This window comes from Liolophura sinensis, chromosome 3, assembly GCF_032854445.1.
Source record: "Liolophura sinensis isolate JHLJ2023 chromosome 3, CUHK_Ljap_v2, whole genome shotgun sequence".
NCBI classification, from domain to species: domain Eukaryota; kingdom Metazoa; phylum Mollusca; class Polyplacophora; order Chitonida; family Chitonidae; genus Liolophura; species Liolophura sinensis.
The window spans coordinates 1,125,782-1,137,484 of NC_088297.1; positions in this window are offsets into that span (position 1 = coordinate 1,125,782).

Sequence of the window (11,703 nt, forward strand, 5' to 3'; positions counted from 1 at the left end):
ATTACCCGTTTGCAGCACTTACATATCAAGTTTCAGATTCATGCTCAGGTGTACAGCTTTTCAAATAACTTTTCTGGCATGTGTAAATTATTCTTTAACCTACATATTAATTTATATACAAAATATGTATATATGGGGTGAAAAATGATGTCACGCAAAGGTTTTGAAATCCTTCCAAAATATATACCACAGACCAGCAATCTAATTCATCAAATTGAATATGCTATTCCACGTAAAAAAAAATATCCGAAAACACTATGCTCCACTGTAACATTCTAAATTCCAGATATCTCATTCCTATGCACCTCAAGATTAGATCACCCCTAAATCAGTTCAATGCGTTTGTTACAAGGAGGGCTAAGGTTTCGGAAATGTGTCTGCCGAGGCGGATAAACGTTTCAAAATGATCACATTTAACGTGTACAGAAAAAGACCTTAATTTTCGTTAACTGACAAAAAGCCGTGTTTCACCGGCTACGTGTGGCCATTCGCCAGCTATCACATTGTCGTCGCTGCTCTGTTCTTTTTTCTCTCTACGCTGTTCGTCTTAACTATATCCATAAACCATGGATAAACCGAGGTTCTGTCGATAGACTAAGTATCTCCGAATCTGGTCTCCTTGCTTTGCTTTAATGTTAATATTCGGTGCGATGACAGCACAGCATTTTCAGCAATTCTGGACCAACGACGGCTAATACTGGTAAATTGCATTTAACATCGCTGACAATTGGCAGTTTTTTACCCGTTACGTGTGACAGTTTGCCACCTATCACGCTTTGGTTTTCTTTTTTCTGTGTGCTGTGCGTCTTAATTATATTACAGTACTAAGCCACGAAAAGGGAAGTCATATATGTGTTACGAAAACATGGAATATTAAACATCGCGAAAATTAAACATCGCAATTTTGAGGTGAAGTGTGTCATGACATTACGTGGAAAATAAAATTCAATTGCAACTAAACAAATACATACATGCTGATGTTAGGAAGGATGAAGGCTTTTTACTAATGACATTGTGCATAACTCACCAAAGTAAATAAAGCACCCTTATGTCACTGTTCCCATTCCAAGTTTTTTTTCACATCCAAAAGAATTTTGATTGGCATTAACGAATATTCTCATCCCAAATACCACGTTTGTTGTGTGTGTGTGTGTGTGTGTGTGTGTGTGTGTTTGTGTGTGTGTGTGTGTGTGTGTGTGTGTGTGTGTGTGTGTGTGTGTGTGTGTGTGTGTGTGTGTGTGTGTGTGTTGTGTGTGTGTGTGTGTGTGTGTGTGTGTGTGTGTGTGTGTGTGTGTGTGTGTGTGTGTGTGTGTGTGTGTGTGTGTTTGTGTGTGTGTGTGTGTTTGTGTGTGTGTGTGTGTGTGTGCGTGCGTGCGTGCTTGGGTGCGTGCGTGCGTGCTTGTGGCAGCCATAGTGTATAGTACGACATTAGATCACTGTGAGCTGAAGTAGTACATATTTAGTCGGTATATTAGTCCGCAGCCCATTATGCAGCTGCAGTTGTACAGCTCTCTGTGTTCATACACCAACAAAGCTGGATTGCTTAAAGGAGAAGAAAACTTAAAAGCATGACACCATAGGCTGAAAAGAGCACATTTTTTTTTTCTATCTGGTGGTGCCTGCTGCATAATTTTGCGATTTTTCCTCGACATACACATAAAGCTTAAAAAACGGCAAAGCTGGTATAAATCACTGAGTTCATCACGTCCTCCATCTTTAACACCCTGTTTTCAATGCTGGGTGTGTGTTGCATCCCAGCAGGCTTGTTCGTGTAAACTCTAAACCTACGTCCAATATTCTGGTTTCACGATCGTCAAGCGGAAAATGAACTGTAATGTTCGCTACCTTCTGAGAAGAAGAGTTCTACCGGAAATGTACGAACTGCACCTAGGCGGTTTCCGACGCCAATTCTCCTCCTAACACAGAAGACTTCAGGGCTAGTTCTTCGGCAAAATGGAGTCGCCCGCAGTGGATGTTGATGCTTACATTATTTATAATTTATCAACTTGAGGTACATATTAAAATTTTTTTGTGGCATTCACCTGCGAGGAAATGCATGCTTTTCGATGGTATTTGATTGATATTTATATTTTCTTCTCCTTTTACATTTTTTTTTCTTTTAAATGCATACGTGCGTATGATGGATATATGCTAATGGCTCCCTGAATGAACTGATCGTGGCACAAACTAACGAGTCGGTGAAATATATTTTTGAAATGTTTTAATGTGAGGAGGCAAAGACAGGTTATTCTGGTTTCAGGACAACACCTGATGGTTCTGATTTTTGTCTTTATTATAAAATCTTCAATGACTGACTTGCCCTGCTCTAGCAAATATGACTTTAGCCTGATAATTTTTTCTTGTATCCCGAGATAAACTTTGTGTGAAATTGCTGAATTTTTTTTGAAAGATTTCAGTTGTGCACTGTCACGCAGACATCGCAAGACGCATTATGCATCCCCGGTTTAAGAAAAAAGACCTCTAAATATCGAAGTGGGCTTCACTAAGCAGACCACTTAAAACTATGCATAAATATAATTTCGTTTACTTTTTTAAATTTTTGTGAAAAGAGCTAAACGCGCTCAAACATCTGACTGCTAATGTGGGTTTTATGAACCCCACTATCGGAGGATAGGAACTTATCTAGCTCTAGTCTCTGAACACTGAATACTGGAATAGCCCGTTTTACGCATGAGTAAAAGATTACTGAAATTAAGTTCCCCAAAATTCCTCCCTTGTGGAAACATCAGGAAAAAACCGTGATGGGACGTCAGAATACCTAGATACCATCAGTATGGCTCATAAAACCCATCATAGTTTTCCAACATTTGAATGTCTTTCAACACTGCCAACAAAAATCTAAAACAAAAAATGAAAGCATTTCAGTTTTCAGTTGTCTCTATGATGAACCTTACTACACATTTTAGCTTTTTTTTGACAATAAAGTCGACCCATTTTATATAAAATAATCTGATATTATACAGTCGTGGCAAGTAAAAAAAAGTATTTAGTCTAGACGATATCTTATTATATATCTTAGTTTTGCATTGTGCATTGCAAACTCGATCGAAACTGAAAACATAAAATAAATGATATAGGTAAATATGTTGTAGATATAGAACACCCGAAGGTCAAGAAAAAAATCGCTATGGTGTAGTAGTAAAATGAAAATGGGAAATAAATGAAAACTCATTGCCGTATGTGGAAAAGGACATTTCTGTAATAAACAAAACACTGTAGTGATTAGCAAAACAATTTGTTATCAAACAGAACAGTTTCTTTGATGACCAAGACACTTGTATTCAGCAAGACAATTTTGTGATAAGCAAGACAATTTTGTGATAAGCAAGACAATTTTATTTTATATACACAAACGACCGAGACCAGCCTTGTGAAGAGAGTAATGCGGGTCAAATAGCAGTATAAAAATTACCAAAGCCATTTTCAATAAAAGACCCGCTTGTTCAAAAGTGTGTTAGCCACAAAACCGGTGGTCAGTCACTTAACAGTGGGTGAACTCTTACCTAGGGGTAATTTTACTTTGTTCAAAGCGGTGTTAAATTTAAACCATGGTTTAACACATCGATGAAGATGGATTTAAATATGACTTAGGTTTCTCTTATTTTACATTATTCGGAACTTTTTTCATACCTAACAAATGCAAACCAAATTACTTTTTCTGCATATAAATGTCACTATATGTTTGCTAGATAAATCAGTTTCATTACACCCACATGTTCTATTTTATCGACATATAATGTTTGCTATATACATGGACATAAGGTTTACCGTAAAAAGAACATCAAAGAAACAGCCCCTGCCCTGGTAATGCCGTTCAGCAATTGTTGAGGGTTTCATATTTCAGTAAGAGCCTTTTGTTCAGGTGTTAGGCGTTAGGCGTCCGAAGCTGAACGCACCAACTTGTGGCTGAACACAGACTAGACGTCTGCGGCTGAACACATCAACTTGTGGCTGACACAGACTAGACGCCCGCGGCTGAACACGCCAACTTGTGGCTGAACATACAAACTTATGGCTCAACACAGAATATACGCCCACGGCTGAACACGATATCATGTAGCTGAACACAGATTGGACGCCCGCGACTAAACATACCATCTTGTGGCTGACACAGGCTAGACGCCTGCGGCTGAAAACACCAACTTGTGGCTCAACAGACAAACTTGTGGCTTAACACAGACTAGACGCCCGCGACTAAACATACCAACTTGTGGCTGACACAGACTAGATACCCGCGGATAAACCCACCAACTTGTGGATGACACAGGCTAGACGCCTGCGACTGAACACGCCAACTTGTGGCTCAACAGATAAACTTGTGGCTCACCACAGACTAGACGCCCGCGGCTGAACACGATATCATGTGTCTCAACACAGACTAGACGCCCGCGGCTGAACACGATATCATTTGGCTCAACACAGACTAGACGTCTGCGGCTGAAAACAGCAGCTGACTGGTCAAACGCTATACGCCTGTGGCTGAACACACAAGCTGGCTGGTCAAAGGCTAGAAGTCAAGGGCTCAACACACCGTCTGTCTGATCAAAGGTTAGCCATATGATGTTCACACCAGGGAGAAGATATTTAGATTGCTTTTGTATTTTGTAGCCAGTTTATCAATGATACCTGTAGACTGGTACATGTGGTGTTTGTATATTGTTATTTTATAACTCAACTACAGTATATGTCCAGGACGGCATTGATAAAATAGGTCAAAGTGATATCAAATGTACGTTCAATAAATACCTGAAATTAAAGGGATTTTCCGCCTCTCCTAATTCGCTCTGAAATTATATCAAACTCTGAAGGTATATAACAAGAACGTTTTCAGTCTGGGTAAATAAATCGTGTATGTAGACTCATGCAAGCTACAAGAATGGCATATGAAAGAAGTCGTGTCGACAATCTTCACAGGAATACGTAATAACATATATTAATGGCGGTGAAAGGTTCTGTGGTGTCAAACAGGGTTTCACACTCGGTTAGAGCCTGTTCTAAAAAAAACATCAACACACGGACTTATTCAACACTGTATTGCCTCTATTGAAATTATATGCCTGTATTTATACTGAAAAAAAAGATATTCGAGAAATGCAATTGTGCAATGCAGGTCATGTTTGTACCTGAACGCGACTTAGTTGTCAAAGTGCAAACCAACCCCAGTTTTTTTCCGTAAGTTACAAGGCAGTCATCCGTTAACACAAACAACGAGTCAATGCAATCTACACTGAATCCACACGCAGCATTGCTCTCATTGAGACGCGTGCTGTATGTGCTGATACAACTGATCTATTTGCTCTCCTAGTTTTTCAGGGAATCCCCCTATTTTCCCTCTCTGTTCGGTTGGACGGACAAAGCGTTCTTCCCATGAGGACAGCGCAATTATCTATTCTATATTTAAAGTAAACAGCAAATATTAGAATTTCGGAGCACAGTTTGGTATTGTTAAAAGCTGCAGGTATACAAGCAATTGAAGATCGTAAACTGCGATATGACAGAAGTGAAGGCGATTAAATCATCACCTGTACATTTTGCCTTTATACAGTTATTTTATTTATTTCATTTTTTTTGATTGATGTTTTACGCCGTACTCAAGAATATTTCTCTTATACCACGGCGGCCAGCATTATGGTAAGTGGAAACCGGGCAGAGCCCGGGGGAAACCCACGACCATCCGCAGGTTGCTGCAAGACCTTCCCACGTACGGCTGGAGAGGAAGCCAGCATGAGCTGGACTTGAACTCACAGCGACCGCATTGGTGAGAGACTCCTCGGTCACTACGCTGCGCTAGCGCGCTTACCAACTGAGCCACAGAGGCCCCTTATTCATTTGACTTTTTTTGCTTAATTCGTGTTTCGCGCTGCACTAAAGAAAATTTTCAGTTATACAACTGTGTTCAGTGTTATCATCGGACAAATTCGAGCAGAGCTCAGGCGGAACCCACGACCATCCGCAGGTTGCTGGAGGCCTTCCGACGTACGGCCAGAGAGGAAGCCATCGTTAACATAAACTCACAGCAACCCCTTCGTTAGCACGTTAACCATGCTCTGTGCCTCATATATAAGTCACCCTTGTACAGTAGTCCCCTTCGTACAGTAGTCAACCTCGTACAGTAGTCTCCCCTGCACAGTACTCTCCCTCGTACAGTACTTCCCCTTGTACAGTACTCCCCCTTGTACAATAGCCCCCCTTGTACACTAGCCTCCCTTGTACAGTACTTCCCCTTGTACAGTAGTCCCCCTTGTACGGTAGTTCCACTTGTACACTAGTCCCCCTTGTACAGTAGTCCCCCTTGTACAGTACTTTGCCTTGTACAGTAGTCCCCCTTGTACAGTAGTCCCCCTTGTACAGTAGCCCCCCTTGTACAGTAGTCCCCCTTGTACTGTACTCCCCCTTGTACAGTAGCCCCTCTTGTACAGTAGTCCCCCTTGTACAGTAGTCCCTCTTGTACAGTACTCCACCTTGTAGAGTAGTCCGCCTTGTACAGTACTCCCCCTTGTACAGTAGCCCCTCTTGTACAGTAGTTCCCCTTGTACAGTAGCCCCCCTTGTACAGTACTCCACCTTGTAGAGTAGTCCGCTTTGTACAGTAGTCCCCCTTGTACAGTAGCCCCTCTTGTACAGTACTCCCCCTTGTACAGTAGTACCCTTTGTACAGTACCACCCCACTTTAGAGTAGTCCCCCTTGTACAGTACTCCCCCTTGTACAGTACTCCCCCTTGTAGAGTAGTCCACCTTGTACAGTAGTCCCCCTTGTACAGTAGCCCCTCTTGTACAGTAGTCCCCCTTGTACAGTACTCCCCCTTGTAGAGTAGTCCGCCCTGTACAGTACTCCCGCTTGTATAGAAGTCCCCCTTGTACAGTAGTCCCCCTTGTACAGTACTCCCCTTTGTATAGTAGTCCCCCTTGTACAGTAGTCCCTCTTGTACAGTAGTCCCTCTTGTACAGTATTTGCTATCTCAGCGTTGTGTAATGCGTTTAGCTCTGGATCCGTCTGCTTACTGCAGGGCTAACTCTCACCTAAGTATATAGCTAATAGATAGTTGTTTGTTTCATCTCATAGATTTCTTATACCGTGGTAAAATGTCCTGAGTAATCTCACATATATAAGACATAGACTTGCCTTGGCTAACCCGGGACTGATGCAACGCAGATTTTTTAAGTCAGTGACTTTGATTGGTAAATTTTAAAGCCTGTGGCAGTCAAATGTTAAGGGCTAGTGACAATCATAGTGACAATCATGGTAACAGTCAGTGATATCAATCAAATCAAATATATCTATGCAACATTTCCGTGTGCAGTTAAAGAGTTCGATGTAGTTGAAGAATAAAGCCGAAATATCGACTCAAACCTAAATGTTATCAGTATTTTTCGACTGCCCATACCTCGTTAGTCAATCCTGGATATCCATACCTCGTCACCCATCTCACTCCCGGGGTGTCCGTACCTCCTCAGTCATTCCCGGGTATCGATACCTCGTCAGTGAATCCCGGGTGTCCATACCTTGTCAGTCATTACGGGGTATCCATACCTCGTCACTCATCTCAATCCCGGGGTGTTCGTACCTCCTCAGTCATTCCCGAGTATCCATACCTCGTCAGTCAATCCCGGGGTGTCCGTACCTCCTCAGTCATTCCCGGGTATCCATACCTCCTCAGTCATTCCGTGGTGTTCATATTTCGTCAGTCATTCCCAGGTGTCCATACCTTGTCAGTCATTCCCGGGTGTCCATCAGTCATTCGAAGGTGTCCATACCTCGTCAGTCATTCCCAGGTGTCCATACCTCGTCAGTTATTCCCAGGTGCCCATACCTCGTCAGTCATTCCCAGGTGTCCATACCTCCTCAGTCATTCCGTGGTGTTCATATTTCGTCAGTCATTCCCGGGTGTCCATACCTCGTCAGTCATTCCCGGGTATCCATACCTCGTCAGCCATTCCCAGGTGTCCATAACTCGTCAGTCATTCCCAGGTGTCCATACCTCGTCAGTCATTAACAGGTGTCCATACCTCCTCAGTCATTTCGTGGTGTTCATATTTCGTCAGTCATTCCCGGGTGTCCATACCTCGTCAGTCATTCCCGGGTATCCATAACTCGTCAGTCATTCCCAGGTGTCCATACCTCGTCAGTCATTCCGGGGTATCCATACCTCGTCACTTATCTCAATCCCGGGGTGTCCGTACCTCCTCAGTCATTCCCGGGTATCCATACCTCCTCAGTCTTTCCGTGGTGTCCATAACTCGTCAGTCATTCCCAGGTGTCCATACCTCGTGGGTCATTCCCAGGCGTCCATACCTCGTCAGTCATTCCAAGATGCCAATACCTCCTCAGTCATTCCGTGGTGTCCATACCTCGTCAGTCCTTCCCAGGTGTCCATACCTCGTCAGTCATTCCCAGGTGTCCATAACTCGTCAGTCATTCCCAGGTGTCCATACCTCGTCAGTCATTCCCAGGTTTCCATACCTCGTCAGTCATTCCAAGGTTTCCATACCTCGTTAGTCATTTCCGGGTGTCCATACCTCGTCAGTCATTAACAGGTGTCCATACCGCCTCAGTCATTCCCAGGTGTCCATACCTCCTCAGTCATTCCCAGGTGTCCATACCTCCTCAGTCATTCCTTGGTGTTCATATTTCGTCAGTAATTCCCAGGTATCCATACCTCTTCATGCGGGTGTCCACTTCGCGTCAATCATTTCCTGTGTTCATGCGATGTAAATCTGTGGCCAAAAATGTGCATAAAACGCCATTAAACCAGGATAAACAACAGTCACACACTCATAAAACACGCACATGCAGGTGACGTGGAAGTACATGTATATAGGCATGGTATTTAGCCACTGATTCTCATGATCATTTGCCTAACTCAAGGAACCCTTTGGTTGGGAAGCAAAATATGTTTCTTTTAAACAAGACGTACATTTTTAGAGGTAACATTAATAGTGAAAAAAACCTACCATTCTCAGCTTAACGTCCTCAATAACTGCGCAGCGTAATGACTCAGGAGCCTCTCACCAATGCGGTTGCTGTGAGTTCGAGTCCAGCTCATGCTGTCTTCCTTCCCGGCCGTAAGTGGGAACGTTTGCGAGCAACCTGCGTATGGTCGTGGGTTTCCGCCGGGCTGTGGTCGGTTTCCTCCCACCATACTGCTGGCCGCCGTCGTATAAGTAAATTATTCTTGAGTACGGCGTAAAACACCAATCAAATAAATAAATTAATAAAATAAATCAATAATTGTGAAAAAATCTCCCGTGCCACTATACACACGGTTCCGCTGTCCCTGACGCATTACTGGCTGGCTTTGTCCTGTTCGTTCTTTCTCTTTTCCAATATTTACATGGCGTCTCGATCAGGTGTTTTCGATCGTCTTTTCCGTTGTTTATACATAGTCCTTATCACATAGATTTCCTGCTGACTTCCTCACAGGCCATATGTAGGAATGTCTGTCAGCAGCCTGGGTATGGTCGTGGGTTTGCCCCGGCTTCTGCCCGGTTTCCTCCCATCATAATAATGGCCGCCGTCGTATAATTGAAATAAGTGAATTTCATAAATAAATGAATATGACATAAATGATTGAATAACACTATAAAATATGGTAACACTTCAGACAATCATTAATGCGAAAGACAACAATAAGGACACCATTCATATAAATATATTTTTCACATTCTTGAACACTTTTGGACGGCCAATTTAAAAAAAAAATATTTGGAGTATAAATACCAGCATCCAAGCAGTATAAAAAGGAATACAACGTTAAAAATGGGATTTAAATATACGATAAATATAAGAGAGTTATGTTAATTACTGTTCATGTGCACTGGTTATCTTATGATGTAATTATTATGAATTTCTAGGACTGAAAAATGTCATTAAATTGAAGTAAATTGTATTGGTAATACAATTACGATTTAAGACAGATTGTAAGAAAACAAAACGTTTGATCTAAATTTTGCATCGCTTGACAAAGAGACTGGATGTTACACTAAAATACACAATATAACATTTGCAATCAAAACAAAGTTTTTGATATTATAATTGATAACATCGCCACGGATAAAAACTATACCAGATATGTAACCCACAATGTAACCTATATGTAACCCTTCTAACATTTTCATCTTTTAAACCATACCGGGGATAAAAATCGAAGACTGTGACTTTCGCAATTCCGGTTGTTAAGTAGACTAGCTTAAAAAACTACATCGATTAAAAGAACTCACCAAATAGGTTGTCACGTGTACGGGAGGTGGTATATTCAGGGTCAATCTTGGGTCGAGTCACATCTTACAAGACCTTAAAATAGGAACGGCTCTACACCCGGTCCTGGGTAACATTGTGTGTGTGTGTGTGTGTGTGTGTGTGTGTGTGTGTGTGTGTGTGTGCATGTCTATATATATATATATATATATATATATATATATATATATATATATATATATATATATATATATATATATAAATGAGAAGTCATTGTCATTGTCTTTGCGTATACCCTCAAAGACGCTCGGTGTCCGGAACTGTAGGACCAATTTCCAAAAGTAAAAACAAATAAACGGTGATTGTCATAACTCACGTGGCTCCTTTAACAACGGTATAAATACAATACCATTACACTAATACTCGGTGTCAACTGAAAACTAATCGCTGACTGTATATTATGTGCAATGTGTAAGTACACTGGTAAACTGCATAAAGCCGTAGTCTAAATATGCTGCAAATCTCTAAGCTAAGACTATGTATTTTTTTTTCATAAGTAGGTAAATTTCATACGGATCCCTTCTCTCGGTGGTCATGTTTGGTATTACATTTTAGAAGGTAACATCCAGTGTGTTTTTTTCCCTGTATCTCCTAAGTGGCACCTTCTGTAACCTGAGTCAGCTTTTATTTATTTATGTACTTGATTGGTGTCTTATACCGTAGTCAAGGACAAAATTAATTTTCATCTAGGTAAAAATAGTAATTCGCTTAAACTATACACAGTTCTTCTGTTACGTATTTTAACTGATGATTTTTCAAAATTCTGTATTTTTGTTGGATTTTGACTGTTTCATGTTGAAAATATGGTGTTTCTAGGTTCGCAGATGTTCTTGTCACGACACGACTGAATTGTTGCCCACGTGCCTTAAGTCATTCCCTCACTCAGTCAGTCATGCATTAAGACTCTTTACAAGAACATGTATACAGAGCAAAGCTATTATTATTTGTTTTCCTGATGCTTGCTTCCTCTGTGGTCGTACATGGGAAGGTCAGGCAGCCAATGTATGTGAGTTTCGCCCCGGGCTCTGCACGGTTTCCTCCCGCCATAGTGCTGCTCGCCGTCGTATAAGTAAAATATTCTGAAGGACGGCGTAAAAGGCCAATCAAATAGATAAATAAAGCAAATACTAACAATTAATAACAATCTATATTCAAAGTGCAGATGATTTGTGATATACCTGTATAAATTAAATTGCTTCACCTGAGGTTAGGGTCTGTATAAACAGGGGTCACTTGATTTCTGATATTATATGAAACTTTGACATAAAAGCGTAACCGAGATGCCGTATGTACCCACACTTGCCTTACAGCAGGGAATGTGTGTAATACCACTGTGGACCTTACTGTGTGTAAATATAAAGTGTTGCGGACTTCACATATGCGCTATAGTAGACACACGGAAATTTTGCATACATATACATTTTCGGA